We start from the raw sequence: 15,158 nt of genomic DNA, 5'->3' as shown, positions 1-15,158 counted from the left end.
TTAACACCATGTTGGAAATAAAAGTCAGTGACTTGAAGATCATTTGATCAAAATTATACAATGTGGGGTGCCTGGGTGGCTCAGTTGGTTAAGCGACTGCCTTCGGCTCAGGTCATGATCCTGGAGTCCCGGGATCGAGTTCCGCATCGGGCTTCCTGCTCGGCAGGGAGTCTGCTTCTCCCTCTGACCCTCCCCTCTCTCCTATGCTCTCTCTCAAATAAATAAATAAAATCTTTAAAAAAAAATTATACAATGTGGAGAACAAGGAGAAAAAAAAATGGTAGGAAAAAAAAAACAGAGTCTCAGTGATTAGTGGAACTATATCAAAAAAGTACATACATATGGAGTTGTACAAGAAGATGAGAGAACTGGTAAACCCAACATTTAAAGAAAGAATGGACAAAAGTTTCCAAAATTTTAGATTCAAAAAACTCAGAGAACCCTATGTGATATAAATAGAAAAAAAAAAAAAAACTTGGAAAGGTGACAGTTAAACTAATGAAAACAAAGGATAAAGAAAATCTTGAACATTTCCAGAGAAAAAAGGCACATTACATATACAGGACAAAAATACAAGTTTCCAATGACTTCTCAGTAGAAACACTGGAGGCCAAAATATAGTAGAATGGCATCTTTAAAGTGTCAAATGAAAACAACAAATTGCCAACCCAGCATTCTCCATGGAGCAAAAATAACTTTCAGGAATAAAGCTGAAATGGAGGTATTTTCAGATGAATAAAAACAAAGGTAATTTTCCAGCAGACTTTCTCTTCAAGAAAAGCTAAAGAAAATTCTTCAAACCCAAGGGAAATGATTCCAGATAAAAATTCAGATCTTAATTTAAAAAGATATTTATGGGGGTCCCTGGGTGGCTCAGTTGGTTAAGCGTCTGACTCTTGATTTCAGCTCAGGTCGTGATCTCAGGGTCATGAGATCCAGCCTTGCATCAGGTGCTATGCTTGGCATGGCACCTACTTTAGAGTCTCTCGCTCTCCCTCTCCCTCTGGCCCCATTGCCCTGCTCTCTCTCTCTCTCTCAAAAAAAAAAAAAAATCACAACCATTTAAAGTGAAAATCATAGCATGTATAGCTTATGTAATAAACATGAACACTATAGCATAAATTACAGGGGTTAAAAAAACCTAGAAGATTGCACTAACAAAACAAAACAAAGAGATTGCAAAGGTATTACATTTTATGACAACATTAACTTTCAACAGACTGAAAAGTTAAGAATGTTTATTGTAATCTGTAGAGCATCACTAAATAATAGTACAAAGTGGTAAAGCAAAAAAGCCAAATAGATAATTAAATGGAATTCTAAAAGCAATTTCAGTGAACTCAAAATAATAGGAGAGGAGGGACAGAGGAACACAAAACAAATGGGACAAACAGAAAACAAATAGTAAGTAGACAGACCTAAATCCAACCACACCAATAGTTAGCATTAATTAGAAATTAAGTACTCCAATGAAAAGGCAGGAAATGTCAGAATAGATTAAAAGGCATGAACTATATGCTGTCTACCTGGAAGGTACTTTAAATACAAAAATTCAGTTAGATGTACTCAAAATTCAAAGACTCACTGAAAGGGAGGAAAGAAAATATATAAATATTTTCATAATGCTAAAAGGTCAATTCATCAGGAAGACTTAATATTCAGAAATGCATTTGCACTTACAGACAAAAAGTTTCAAGATCCATGAGGCAAAAATTAGTAGTTAAAGGGAGGAGTAAACAAAATCACAATTATGGTTAGAATTTTAACAACCTTTATCAGCAATTAATAGAACAATAAAAAGTAAGAAAGGATACAGATCTCCTGAACAGCACTATCAACCACCTTGAGTAATTGACCTTTATAGAACACTACACCCAACAAGTGTGGAATACACCTTCTTTTCAAGTGCACATGGACAATTCACCAAAATAGGCCATATGCTGGGCCAAACACAAATCTTAATAAACTTCAAAATTTGAAATAGTACAGAGTATGTTCTCCAACCAAAGCAGAACTAAGTTAGAAATCAATAATAAAATGATATTAAGAAAACCCCCAAGTATCTGGAATTCAAGAAATACACTTCTATGTAACTGATGAGCCAAAAAAAAAAAAAAAGTCGTAAAGGAAATTAGAATAGACTTTCATGTCAACAATTATGAAAGTTCATTATAACATTTGTGGGATGTAACTATACAATGCTTAGGAGAACTTTAAAATGGCTAGATTAGAAAAGAAGTAAGCTATAGCATCTATGATCTAAGCTTCCAACTTAAGAAGCTAGGGAAAAAAAGAACAGTGCAAACATAAAATAAATAGGAGATAACTAAGATCAGAAATCAGTGAGTTAGAAAACAACAGAGAATATCAACAAAGCCCAAAGGAAAAAAACCGACGAATGAAGGGTTATGTGGACACTGGGCAAGGAGACTTAAGTCCTCTCCAGTGGAGAGGACCTGACTGAGATTCAGGCCACTGTTCCTCACATCCCTGGGCCACCTTGCTCAAGAAAAGGAAGCTGCCCTTTGCACTTCCCACTGGCCCAATTCCCCACCTCAAGCCTTTCTGCGGGGCCTCTGCCAGGATCTGATCTAAGACCACCAGGGCAGGGACTATGTGGCTCTCAGGACCTGGCAGATGGGGCTGCTCAAGAAATATGTTAAAAGAATACCCTTGCAAACCTGTCTTCAAAAAAACTTCTTTCTTTGAAAATACCAATAAAATTGAAAAACTCCTAGATCAGATAGACTGATTTTAAAAAGAAAGAGAACAAGAATACAAATTAGCAATACTTAGAATAAAAGACAGTTTATCACAAAAATCCTATAGATATTAAAGGATAATAAGGGAATATTATGAATTTAATAAAATTAAATTTGAAGACTTAGGTGAAATGAATTTTTAAAAATATATAAGTGGAAATAGAAAATTTAAATAGTCCCATAACTATTAAAAATTAAAATTAAAGTCATTATTAAAAATATTCCCCAAAATAGAACTCTAGACTCCGATGACTTCACTGCTTCACTGATGAATTCCATCTAGCCTTTAAAGAAGAAATAAATCAATCTCACACAAATTCTTTCAGAAAATAGAGATGGAAAGAATGCGTCCTCAGCTGTTATAAGAGACTTGTATAACCCTGAGCACAAAACTAGACATTTACAAGGAAATGAAATTACAGACCAATTTCCCTCATGAGCATAGATGCAAAGATCCGTAAGAAAATCTTTACCTAAATTAAAGTTGGAAACATATACAAAGGATAAAAAAATCATAACTACATAGAGATTCCCCCAGGAATGTAAGGGTGGTTTAAAATTTGAAAATCAATCAGTATCATTTACATTACAAGAAAACTAAACATACAATCATTTCAATAGATGGAAAAAAGTATTTGAGGAAATTCAACGCAATCATTAGGAACAGAAGAGAATTTCCTCAATCTGACAAAGAGGATCAATGAAAAAAATTTCAGTTGTCATACTTAATGGATGCTTCCCTCTAAGTTCTGGAGCAAGGCAAAATGTAGTAACTTATATTTCATATTTCCCAGGCAGTAAGGTAAGAAAAAAAAAGACATATACAGATCATAAAGGAAGAAGTATAATTTTCCCTGTTTGCATATGATAATTTGTTATATAGAAAATCCTAACTACTGGGGTGCCTGGGTGGCTCAGTGGATTAAGCATCTGCCTTCAGCTCAGGTCATGATCCTGGGGTCCTGGGATCAAGCCTTCCTTGGGCTCCTTGCTCAGCAGGGAGTCTGCTTCTCCCTCCCTCTCTGTCCCTCCCCCCACCCTGCTCTTGTTCTCTCTAATAAATAAAATCAAAAGAAAAGAAAAGAAAAGAAAGAAAAGAAAATCCTAACTACTGTACAAAGTAATTACCAGAGGTACTAAGTGAATTTAATAAGGTCATATACAGGATTTATATACATACACTAATTATATTTTTATATTCTACCAGCAAACAAAACAAATTTAAAAACAATTCCAAGTACTCAAGTGTTAAGAAACAAGTTACTACTTAGGAATATATTTAACAAAGGCAAGGCCTGAATCATGTTTATCTGTATTTCCATACTGATTAGCAGAGTTCCTGACAAATAATATTAAAAAAAATTTATAATATAGAAATAACACACTGTGAATTGTGTAAGACTGATGAATCACAGACCTGTACCCCTGAAACAAATAGTATATATGTTAATAAAATAATAAAATAATAAAATAACATATTTAATAAAATAAAATTTAATATTTACTAAATGATATAAGATATTTAAATTAATGTCTTAAGATACTAGATATTGTTTCCCCCCTCATCTATCTGTTATGGAGTAAGTGTACCAGACCTAAAAGGATTGCACTCCCATGTCAGGGTCTACACTCCTTTCTTTCCCCACTTGGACCTGAACTACTTTTGCATTCCAGCCAACGTATGTGTACTGAAATTGTACTTATCACTTCTGCTCATATACCATTGGCTGTAAGTTACTCACATGGTCACACATAGCTGCAAGGAAGGCTGGGAGATGTAGTGTTTATCTTGGGCAGATACTGTGCTCTATGTAAATTACATTACTATAGAAAAAGAAAGATTGGATATTGGAAGACAATTAGTGGTTTCTGGCACACCAGTCCTATTTAATTACAATATTCTATTGTTCTTCCAGCTAAAAGGCTTTGAAATCATCAATGAGTTTAGAGCTCATTTCTAGAAACTCAATCCCTAGAATACAGAGAAAGTTCTATTCAGCTGCTATATTTATTTAACTGAATCATGGCAAATTATCACTTTTAATCATCTACATCCTAAAATATGCACTTATGAGACCCACTGGTAAATGCAGAACACTTAGAAAACTGAAAACCTATATTGACCAGGATTTATGAATTACAGGTTAAAATAGAAATCACCAAATAAGATTTATGCCTGATCAAATTATAGAGTTTAGCATACTGACTCATAAATCAGTCCCTTGAATCCCAAGGGCAATAACAGGATTTATAAATCAAAACTTATTTAGGATTTATTAGCTGAATGTCTATCATAAGAATGCAATGTTTATAAATCTCTTTTGACTTACAAAACTAAATTTATAAGCTCTTTGTAGTCAGGGTCCTTCTTTAATGACACTTTTGATGGGTATATATTGTGATGTATGCTGGTGATACTCAGGAGACATTGATTAATGACAGTATCAGAAGGAAAGATAATTTTATTAAAATTGCTTAACATTTAAATAAATTTTGAAGGCTAACTTTGTAATTAAAACATAGCATCTATTTATACACTTTTAATATTATAGAGATCTGGGTTTAAATATTTAGAGAATAAAATAAATTTTAATATGAGTAAAAAATGACATGAAAAGAATAATTTAGCTAAATGGCAAAACCATTTCAGAACAAGTTAAATGTTTCAGAAAACATTTAAAAAGTTCTGTACTATAAATCCTGGTCTGTGTTTAATTCCTAATTTGGCAAATAATTCTATGTTAAAATTATCGATTTTATTACAGATATATTTGTACTATTTCAAAATATTTTACTTTCAGAGTTCTGTTTTCTCATTTATCACATCCTGTTTAGGGTCTCCAGATTTGTCTTCCACCTGGTAAAACGATATTCTTTAAAATATTCACATAGCTGGGGCACCTGGGTGGCTCAGTCAGTTAAGCCTCCAACTCTTAATTTCAGCTCAGGTCATGATCTCCAGGGTCATGAGATTGAGCTCAGTGTTGGGCTCACTCAGCTCAGTCTGCTTGTCCCTCTCCCTCTGTTCCTCCCCGTGCTTGTGCTGTCTCTTGCTCTCTCTCCAATGAATAAATAAATAAAATCTTAAAAAAAAAATTACATTCACATAGCTGACCTCCTCATTTGGTTTCATTTCTCTGCTCAAATGTCACATTCCCAGGGCCAACTATCTAAAATATCACCCAAGTCACTCTCTGTTATGCTGATTGATTGATTGAAAGATATCACCCAAGTCACTCTGTTATGCTGATTTATTTATTTATTCATTTATTGAAAGATACCAAGAAGCAAATGGAAGCTTAATTTCAAGATAGCAAAGTTAATTAATGATAACATGCGGACTGTTACACGGTGAAGTTTCTACCTTCTGGTTAACTCGATACTCCTTATGAAGTTAAAGATGGTTTACCTTATCCACTTTTCAATAATGAAAGCTTAAACAGATAATTTAAAGTACTTTAAACAGGTGCAGACATTAGGTGTTTTCTTAGGTGGGACATGGCCCTTGCTACCTTCAGATATTAGAGATTTTGAAAACAAAAAACAAAGCAGGAAGAAATTAACTATTAAAACAAAATGCAAGTTCAGTGAATATATCAAGAAAACTATGATCTGCTTAGTTTTTAACTTTAGAAAAAGTTAGGATAATATTTCTATGGGCTTTAATTCTCCTGATTTTTCTTAAAATGTAGTTTTAAAAAATACAAAAATTTTTAAATAAAATATAGAATACAAAATCGCTTTAAGAAATCGTTTCCTGGGGCACCTCAGTGGCTCAGTCAGTTGAGTGTCCCTCCAACTCTTGGTTTGGCTCAGATCATGGATCCTGGGATCTCAGGCTCTGTGCTCAGTGGGGAGTCTGCTTGAAGTTCTCGCTCCCTCTGCCCCTCCTTCCACCCCTCCCCCACCCCCACCCCCTGCTGCTCTCTGTCTAAATTAAACAAATCTTTAAAAGTCACTTCCTATTATTGAACAGGCCTAGTTAAATATATCCCTCCCAAAGTCCATTAATTGTATTGATAATAATAATACAACAGCAACTGATGTTTCTGCTATAACATGATATATGTATTCATGGGGAAAAAACAAGTTCTACAATATCATGAATGAAAAATTAAAAATAATAAGACTTATGGGAAATACAGTGTAGAAACAGACCAGTTAATTAAAACCAGTGGTAGGTCAGTGTTTCCTGGAGTCTGAAGCTTGCAAAATTTTGAGGACGCTTTTTAAAGAAAATACATTTGATTAACTGCCTGACGCAACTCAGCAGAATAAATTCCTATATGTTTTACTACATTTTGTGGCCGCAAATTCTTTGAGCTCCTCTTCACATGACAATAACTTTGCAATATCTTTTCCTAGACAAAGAGAAAGATAAAGCAGTCTTTCCTCTAGCATGATGAATGGGGCTGTTTGATCATTTGGGGGAGCCATTCCTGTGTAAGAATAGCTAACAATAGCTTAACTATATATGGAAGTGACTATGAACCACAAAAATGATATACTAAACTTAGACAAAATATATCCACAATTCCACTTACCCTCAGCTGGATCCCTAAAATGGCGCAGCCATTCCAAAGCCCCTGACGGAGAAGTAATTGAAGTGGAAAGAGATTGTGGTCTTAAAAGAAACAGTCAAAATATCTTACTTTGCAAGTGTTACAAAAATGCACCCTCTTAGATGCAATGAAGGGGCCCATGCAAAAAAAAAAAAAAAAAAGAAAGCATCACTAATGCCCTAATAGATTCTACTGAGCTTAGAGTGAGTACTCCAGCAACAATAATGGATGCTCAGGAAATAAGTTGCCCAGCTCAGGGAGGAAGCTCACTGTGGCCGGAGGCTGCTTCAGAGGATATTAAAAAGGCACAAAAACAATCAGGAGAGGAAAGGCCAGCTTCCCAGCACTGAGACAATGCAGATGGAAGTGCAATCTGCTAGAAGTCAAGAGCTGAGCAAGGCTGAGGGTATGTTTTTCTGATAAGGGAGCCTTGAGTGCAAGTACTCATTTTCATTTCTTAAAATTGAGCAAGAAAGGGTCCAGCCTGTGCAACATTTAAGCTAAGGTTTTTATCCTTTCCTGGTGAAGACTGTATTTATATTCCCACTTTTTGGATTCCCTTTGCCAAGGAAAAATTTTTGAACTAACACAGCTTCCTTGTTATACTAATACCATTCCCTGCTTTGCCCATCATCTGTGAGATAACAGATAATCATGGAGAATAGATGGTAGCTAGAGATTACTGAGCACTAGCTATTGTTCTAAGTGATTTGTAAATTAATACTAATTTATTCTTTGTAGCCACCCATGGGACAGGTTCTAATGTGATCACCATTTTACAACCCTATTTTTGCAGAGGTATAAGCTTTGTAAACATGACTGTTGTGGACCTACCAAGAAGTCATTGGTTGCCCCCTCTATTCAATTACTTTAATTAAATATAAATAAATTTTATAGCCTTTTATTTTCACTCCTCCTGAATATATTTACCATAGTAATTTGAAATAAGTCTGTATGTAAGTTTATAGAAAGGTAAAGAAGTTATAGTTCATTATATGGCAGTTTGATTCTATTTCTTAATTTGACAACTGAACAGGATAATAGGAGCCCAAAAATGGAATGTGTTTTGGTGTAGTTAATTTAGACCATTGTAGCCCAAAGGCTATTTGTTGGTCATTAAAAATATAGGTTTCTGGCTTTCATTTTGGACCTACTGAACCTGATTTTCTTGATTAGATCCTGGGGAAATGTATTTTTAGCAAGTACTCTTAGGTGATTCTCATGCATACTCAAGTTTAGGAACGTTTAATTTAAGCCAATGTAAATGCTGGGAAATCTCTACTTTCCTATGAACAGACATAATTAATGTTTGGTGTTTATAATTGTAAGACATTGAAAAGCTTGGATGTGATTTAAGAATGAATAAATACATTTTAGTTTTTTATATGCTAATATCGGCTTAAAAGTGTTATTTGAAATAAATGATGTGGTACAGGAAAAAAACTACAAAGTTTTGCAGATCTTTAAATCATACCATCGATTAACTGAAACACCTGGGGGTTAGTCTTCCTAATAGCATAATCTGAAAAGCAGAACAGATTTTGCTGGCTTTGGATAAATCATTTCAGGATAAGCTCTTTTCCCTCATGAACTATTTCTTCCTGCACCAGGAAAGGGATGAATTTTGGGGTCTTGTAGTTATTTGTGAGCTCTCCTTTCTCATAAATATTTAGATTAGAAGAAAAAAGCCAAGATCATTCTTTTAAATAGTTTAATTAACTTTTTTAAATGCATGAACCTAGTTGGGAAAGCCTGCCAGTGATTTGAGCCTTGGTTTTAATATTATATTCTTTTCCCTTCCAAAATTCTCTTCCGCATTTCATGAAATAATATATTTCTCCTAATAAACCTAAGTTGAAATTAATTATTTTAGTCATTTTTATCACAAAATTTAATTACCGACACTCTTAATTTTGTGTTGCTTGTGTCTTTGTCTTTATTCTGTGTCACTTCCAAGGCACACTCTCCATCCAGTCTGCTAAATTTAGTATTTCTACCATCACTGCAACGGGTTTTTGGTGCACTACAAAAAAGCCTATGTGTGGGCCATCCCCTTAAATATCTCATTTCCTAGTTGAGGTGTTTACACATAAAAATGCCAGGGATTGCCAAGTTGTAGACTGGTTTAGAAGTAGAATAAATCTAAGCTTCCATGGTATTATCTGCAATTCACTGACATGACTCACAAAAATAAAGAAGAAAAAGAAAGGGAAAATGCACATAATTTCATTTAACCCTCTATGTAATTCAACATGCACACATATTGTTCTTCTGTTGTAAGATGTGTTTCAACAAACAAAATTAGCTTCTTTATTTGCTGTTTATAGAAACCAAACATCAAAATTTTGAATTTCTCCTTTGTTTGTTATGTCTTCTTGATTGACTGACCTTTTCTCATTATTCAATACCACTTTTTATCTCTGGTAATATTTTCTGCTCTGGACTTTACTTTGTCTTATATTAATGTAGTCACTCTAGCTTTCTTTTGGTTAATGTTTGCATGGTATATATTTTTTCTGTCCTTTTACTTTTTTTTTCTTTTCATGACTTGATAGCTCATTTCTTTCTGCCCTCCCCAGCTTTATTAAGGTACAATTAATTAAAAATTATGTACACTTAAGGTATAGGACTTGATTTTTCAATATACGCATGCATTGTAAAGTAATCATGACAATCAAGGTAATCAACATACCCATCACCTCACAGTCACCTGTTTCTTTTGTGTGTTGAGAAAAATTTAACATCTCTGCCCTTTGCAAATTTCAGTTACACAATATAGTATTGCTAACTATAGTCACAAAGTTTCACATTGTATCTCCAGAGCCTATTCATTTTGCATAACTGAAACTTTGTACCCCTTGACCAACATCTCCCCATTTTTCCCTCCTCCCATACTTTTAACCTACCAGTATCATTGTAGTTGACATGAGTAGCATATGGATAGGATAAATTTCTTTCAGTTAAAAACAATCCATTCTCTGTCCTTTAGTTGATGCGTTTGACAACTAATGTAATTACTGGTATGTTTGGTCTATCATTTATTATTTACTTTCTGTTTGTTTCCTTTGTGTTTCATTCCTTCAATTCATTTCCCTTCCCTGCCTTACTTTATATTGTGCTGTAGATTTTGCAGGGTTTTGGGATGGTTGTGTATTTGTTTTTGTTTTTCCTTTTAGTGAATGCTCTAAGGATTACAGAACACATACTTCTCATCATTACGGAGAATCACTTTCATACTTTAGTTAGAAAGTGGAACTTCACCATCTTAGAGATTTCTTTACTCTCTCCCCTTTACTTCTGGAATGGTTGTGTTATTTACCTCCACTGAAAACACTAACATACAATTTATGTTTCTACATCCAACAGTCTAACCTATCTTAAAGAATTCAAAAGGGGAAAAATAGGCTATTATATTTACCCAAATATATGCCATTTTTTTACTCTTCTTTCCTTCCTGATACTGCAGATTTCCTTTTGGCATCATTTGCCTTCTTTCTGAAGAACTTCCTTTAACAATCCTTTTAGATCAAGTCAAGTCAGCCTGCTAAATATTTCCTTAGTTTTTTTAAATTTGAGAATGTCTTTATTTCATTGTTATTCCTAAAGGATATTTTTGCTGGTTATGGAAGCCTGGATTACCCATTCTTTTCTTTCATCACATAAACAATGTGCTACTTCTCCATCCTCCATGGTTTCTGATGACAAATGCGGACTTATTCAAATCATAGCTTCTCAGTAGGTAATCTGTTGCTTATTTTTAGCTGCTTTCAAGATTTTTTTCTTTAGCTCTCAGTAGTAAATGAGGTGTCTGGGTATGGATTTCTTTAAGCTGATGTTCCAGGGAGTTTATTGAACTTCTTGCATTTGGTTTCTTTCTTTTGCCAAACTTGGAAAGTTTTAAGCAATCACAGTTTCTCCTCTCTTCTGGGGCTCTGTGACATCAATGCTAGACTTTTCCCTGAGACTCCCTTCCTTCCTTCCTTCCTTCCTTCCTTCCTTCCTTCCTTCCTTCCTTCCTTCCTTCCTTCCTCCCTTCCTTCCTTCCTCCCTTCTTTTTCTCCTTCTCCTTCTTCAATATTTTTTCTTTCTGTTGTTCAGATTGAATAATCTTTATTCCTCTGTTCCCACGTTCACTCATTCTTTATCTCTATTCTGCTATTGAGCCCATCCAGTGAATTTTTTAAACCTTAGCTACTGTATTTCTTATTCTGAAATTTCCATTTAGTTCTTCATATTTTCTGTTTTAGTCTTTTCACTAATTTCAAGTAGTGTCTGCCTTTACTTTTGGGGTCATTTTTCATAACAGCTGCTTTAGAAGCTCTGTCAGATAATTCCAACATCTCTGTTGCTTGATGATTTGTTTGCCTTTTGAGTTGAGATTCCTTTTTTTTTTTTTTTTTTTTTTTGCATGCTGGGTGATTTTGAATTGTAACCTGGGCTTTGAGTATTATGTTATGAGGTTTTTGGGTTTTGTTTAAGTGGATGGGGAATTTTGAGATTTTTATTTTAGCAGGCAATCAACCAGGTTCAATTTAGACCACAAGTTCCAGGCAGACTGGTGGTTGTGGCTTTAATGTCAGTTCCATTTTCAGAGCCTTTGCAGTCAGGTTTGGATCTGAGCCGTGTGTACACCACCCAACTGCCAATCTGTGAACTGGATATCCTGTATTCAGTTCTAAAGTTCTATGTATACTTTTTAGGGTTTGATCCACACATGTGCAACTTGAGATGAGCCCAGGAATTCACAAGGAACCCTAGGGTTACTTTCTTGAGGACTTCTATGTTGAAGATCTCACTAGTTCATCCCTGTCCCCCCTTTCTTTCTATGGAATGCTTCACAAATTTGCATGTCATCCTTGTGCAGGGGCCATGCTAATCTTCTCTGCATCATTCCAGTTTTAGCATATGTGCTGCCAAAGTGAGTACAAAAGATCTCACTAGTACTTTCTGGTTCTCTTGGGGCAACTTTTTTGGTTCTCTGGTCAGAAAAATGGGCTTTATTTACTTTGCTCTTTGCTTATTCAAAAATGGGCTCATATCGAGGGTTGAACACTGGGAAGACAAGGACAGACAAAAATGCAGTGGGGATTCATTCCATCCTCCTGACATACATCATTCTGATCAGAAAGGAAGATTCCCCAGTTGCAGGATTTTAGGCTTCTGTCATTGTCACTGCCACTCCTGCAGCAGCCAAAACATCACTTGGGGACTACACAAGAGAACAGAGAAGAGAAACAAATATCGGGGTATTTTCCCCACTGTCTTTCAGCATGAAGAGACCTTGCTTATTTAGCTTGAGCTAGAGGGATTCCCCTGTATCTGTCTGTGTCCATATCCTGAAGCCTACTTATGTATTTTGGGCTACGTTTAGTCCAGAGTGGAGTAAAGAGAGGGAAAAAACACTGGTAAACTCTTGGCTATTTAGGCAGTACTTTGAATTTTGGTCTTGTTCCCCAATCTGCTTGCTACTCTTTACCTTCCGTGTATCTGAAATAGCTGTCTCGTGCCTTCCACCCAAATTCTATAGCTGCATTCAGTGGGAGGCAGTGAGTGGAGCATACTTTGTCTTCCCCACTACTGGAGCCAATCCTCGCAATGAAAGGTAATGAGACAAAAACTATTTTACCACCAACACTAAAAAAAATATATAGCACATACCATAAGCCGGCTGTTTAAGGCCAACAAACTGAGTGTAAAGAAATTCATTTTAGAATTGATAGACCTCAGTGGATCCTTGTTATGATCAATGACTTTTTATTCAGCATGCCATCTGGCATTTTATTCACTACCACTGAAAATATTTTCAATCTGGCGATTGTTGCAAAATGTAGGTTATGTATAATATCATCAGAGGCAAGTCATTGCGTTTTTTATTCTTGTCTTATAAGCACTGACTTACATTGAGAGAACTGCTGATTAAGACATTTTTTAAAAAGCCTAATCAGGGCATTTCTAAACTTTTACATGCAAAGGCACACTCAAATCTATAGAGTACTGTGATCACTCTGTTGAAATGGCCAGCAGTTAGAACACTGTTTTGTGTCTTAATTACTGACGTATCATCAATGGAGATGCACCAGCCTTAGGTACAATATATATTTCTGCAAAGTTGTGAATAAAATAAATTTTGAAAGGCGAATTAATTGGAGCTCCATAATGAATCGTTTAGTAAAGCAAATCATTGCCCCCCTGATATTTGCTATTACATGTGTGATTTTTTTTAATAAATCAGGTTTATATATTTTTATTTAGACTTGTTTACCCCATTTTTGAGTTGGCTTCTCTAATTCATAGGTCAGCCTAGGGCAACGTGGCAGATTTGTCTATTTAATGCACATGACTTACTGGGCTGTATTATGCTTTTAGCAATTGCTGGGCAGCAGAACAGAGAACTTAATTAGCTGCTTTTGCAGTTTTTAGACTGCAATCACATTTGATTAAAAAGGTCGTTTATTTTATTGAAGGCTGAGGGTGCTCTCCTGAGGACAGAAGCCCATGTTTTGGTCCAGAGGACCAGGGAAGGCCCTGCACCCAAAGTGGCATTTGCTCTTCAGGTCTGTCATGGATTTCTGAATGACCATGGAGAAGGCACTTTGCTCCCCCGACCTGTTTCCTCTTTTCCAAAGCTCCAGACATTTTCAAAGCCCAGCACTTTCATTAATGACAGGGAAAATGTGCAGAGCTCTTCTAAATGCTTTTATAAACAAATATATTCTTCAGCCAAATTCTGAGAGGTAGGCAAGTGCTTACTGCCATTCCCTTTTTACAAATTGATAAACTGGGACTCAGTGATATTAGCAGAACAGAGTTTACACAGCAAAGAAGAAAAACTCAAACGCATTTTTTTGTGAATACAAACATTCTTGGTTTTTCTTCGATGACTTCCTGTCACTAAGACTACTATTAATTAATAATAGAATCACAAAGAATTGTTTTTTGTTTAATTCCACCTGACAAAGGGCAAAGAGGTCTATTTACTTAATGTAAGGATGGGTATTGCTTGAGACTGCAATCACCATTTACTTGATAAATTTAAATTCAAGTATTTCTCTATGTGTAACACTTTGGAGGTTGATCTTCTATTATTCCTGGTGTCTGAGAGGAAAAATGTTGTATCAACGCTGTGCTGTGTGTATCAACAGGTAGCACTTAGTTCTTGCAAAATGCAGCATAGAAAGAGTTCTGCTCACCTTTTTAACAGCATGAATTCATACTGAGTATGTTTGAGGTAATTTGTCATGTTTTTCTCTATTTTGGGCAGATTTGTGCAGAGGCATAAACAAAGCATTCTTCCTGTTACCTGTAAGATCGATCTTCTTCCTCTTTCCTTAAAAATGAGTATCGAGGGCGCCTGGGTGGCTCAGTTGGTTAAGCGACTGCCTTCAGCTCAGGTCATGATCCTGGAGTCCCGGGATCGAGTCCCGCATCGGGCTCCCTGCTCGGCAGGGAGACTGCTTCTCCCTCTGACCCTCCCCCCTCTCATGTGCTCTCTCTCAAATAAAATTAAATTAAATTTAAAAAAAAATGAATATCGAAACTTGAAATTCCATTGGTCTCTGAGTTACTATGGGTTAAATAGCCAAGGCTTTCACCCGTGGCACTTTCAGATGGAATCCTATTACACTTTATGAGGTTATTATTGCCCTTTGAAATTTTCATTAGTTATGGGTGTATTCATCCTAACATTTCGTAGTCGGGAGACAGCTTAAAGACATTGTGTTCTGGCCAGTAGCTGCCGCCCAGGATTCTCCCAATAGAATGCAATAAAAATCACTGTGTGTGCATAATTCTTCCCTCCTCAGTTTGATCAACAAAACATTTTATCTCCAAAATT

At 35.5% G+C, this 15,158-nt stretch overlaps 1 protein-coding gene, 1 long non-coding RNA gene and 1 other non-coding gene across 3 annotated transcripts in view; 1 reads left to right on the top strand and 2 right to left on the bottom strand.

Annotated features, from left to right (window-relative positions):
- The window catches only part of CYYR1 (cysteine and tyrosine rich 1), a 103,519-nt gene that overhangs the window by 72,311 nt on the left and 16,050 nt on the right, over positions 1-15,158 (bottom strand). The gene's annotated exons all lie outside the window — the stretch shown is intronic.
- Positions 1-15,158, top strand: part of LOC129045356 (uncharacterized) — a 45,573-nt gene that overhangs the window by 17,651 nt on the left and 12,764 nt on the right. The window lies entirely within an intron of this gene.
- On the bottom strand, positions 12,144-12,250 carry LOC123834966 (U6 spliceosomal RNA). The gene has a single exon (XR_006788541.1). It is a non-coding gene; the product is annotated as a U6 spliceosomal RNA (small nuclear RNA).

The sequence above is a fragment of the Mirounga angustirostris genome, unplaced genomic scaffold (assembly GCF_029215605.1).
Source record: "Mirounga angustirostris isolate CCGP_5_RB_7025 unplaced genomic scaffold, mMirAng1.0.hap1 SCAF_1, whole genome shotgun sequence".
Taxonomy (NCBI): domain Eukaryota; kingdom Metazoa; phylum Chordata; class Mammalia; order Carnivora; family Phocidae; genus Mirounga; species Mirounga angustirostris.
This window is presented reverse-complemented; position numbering and strand designations above follow the sequence as displayed.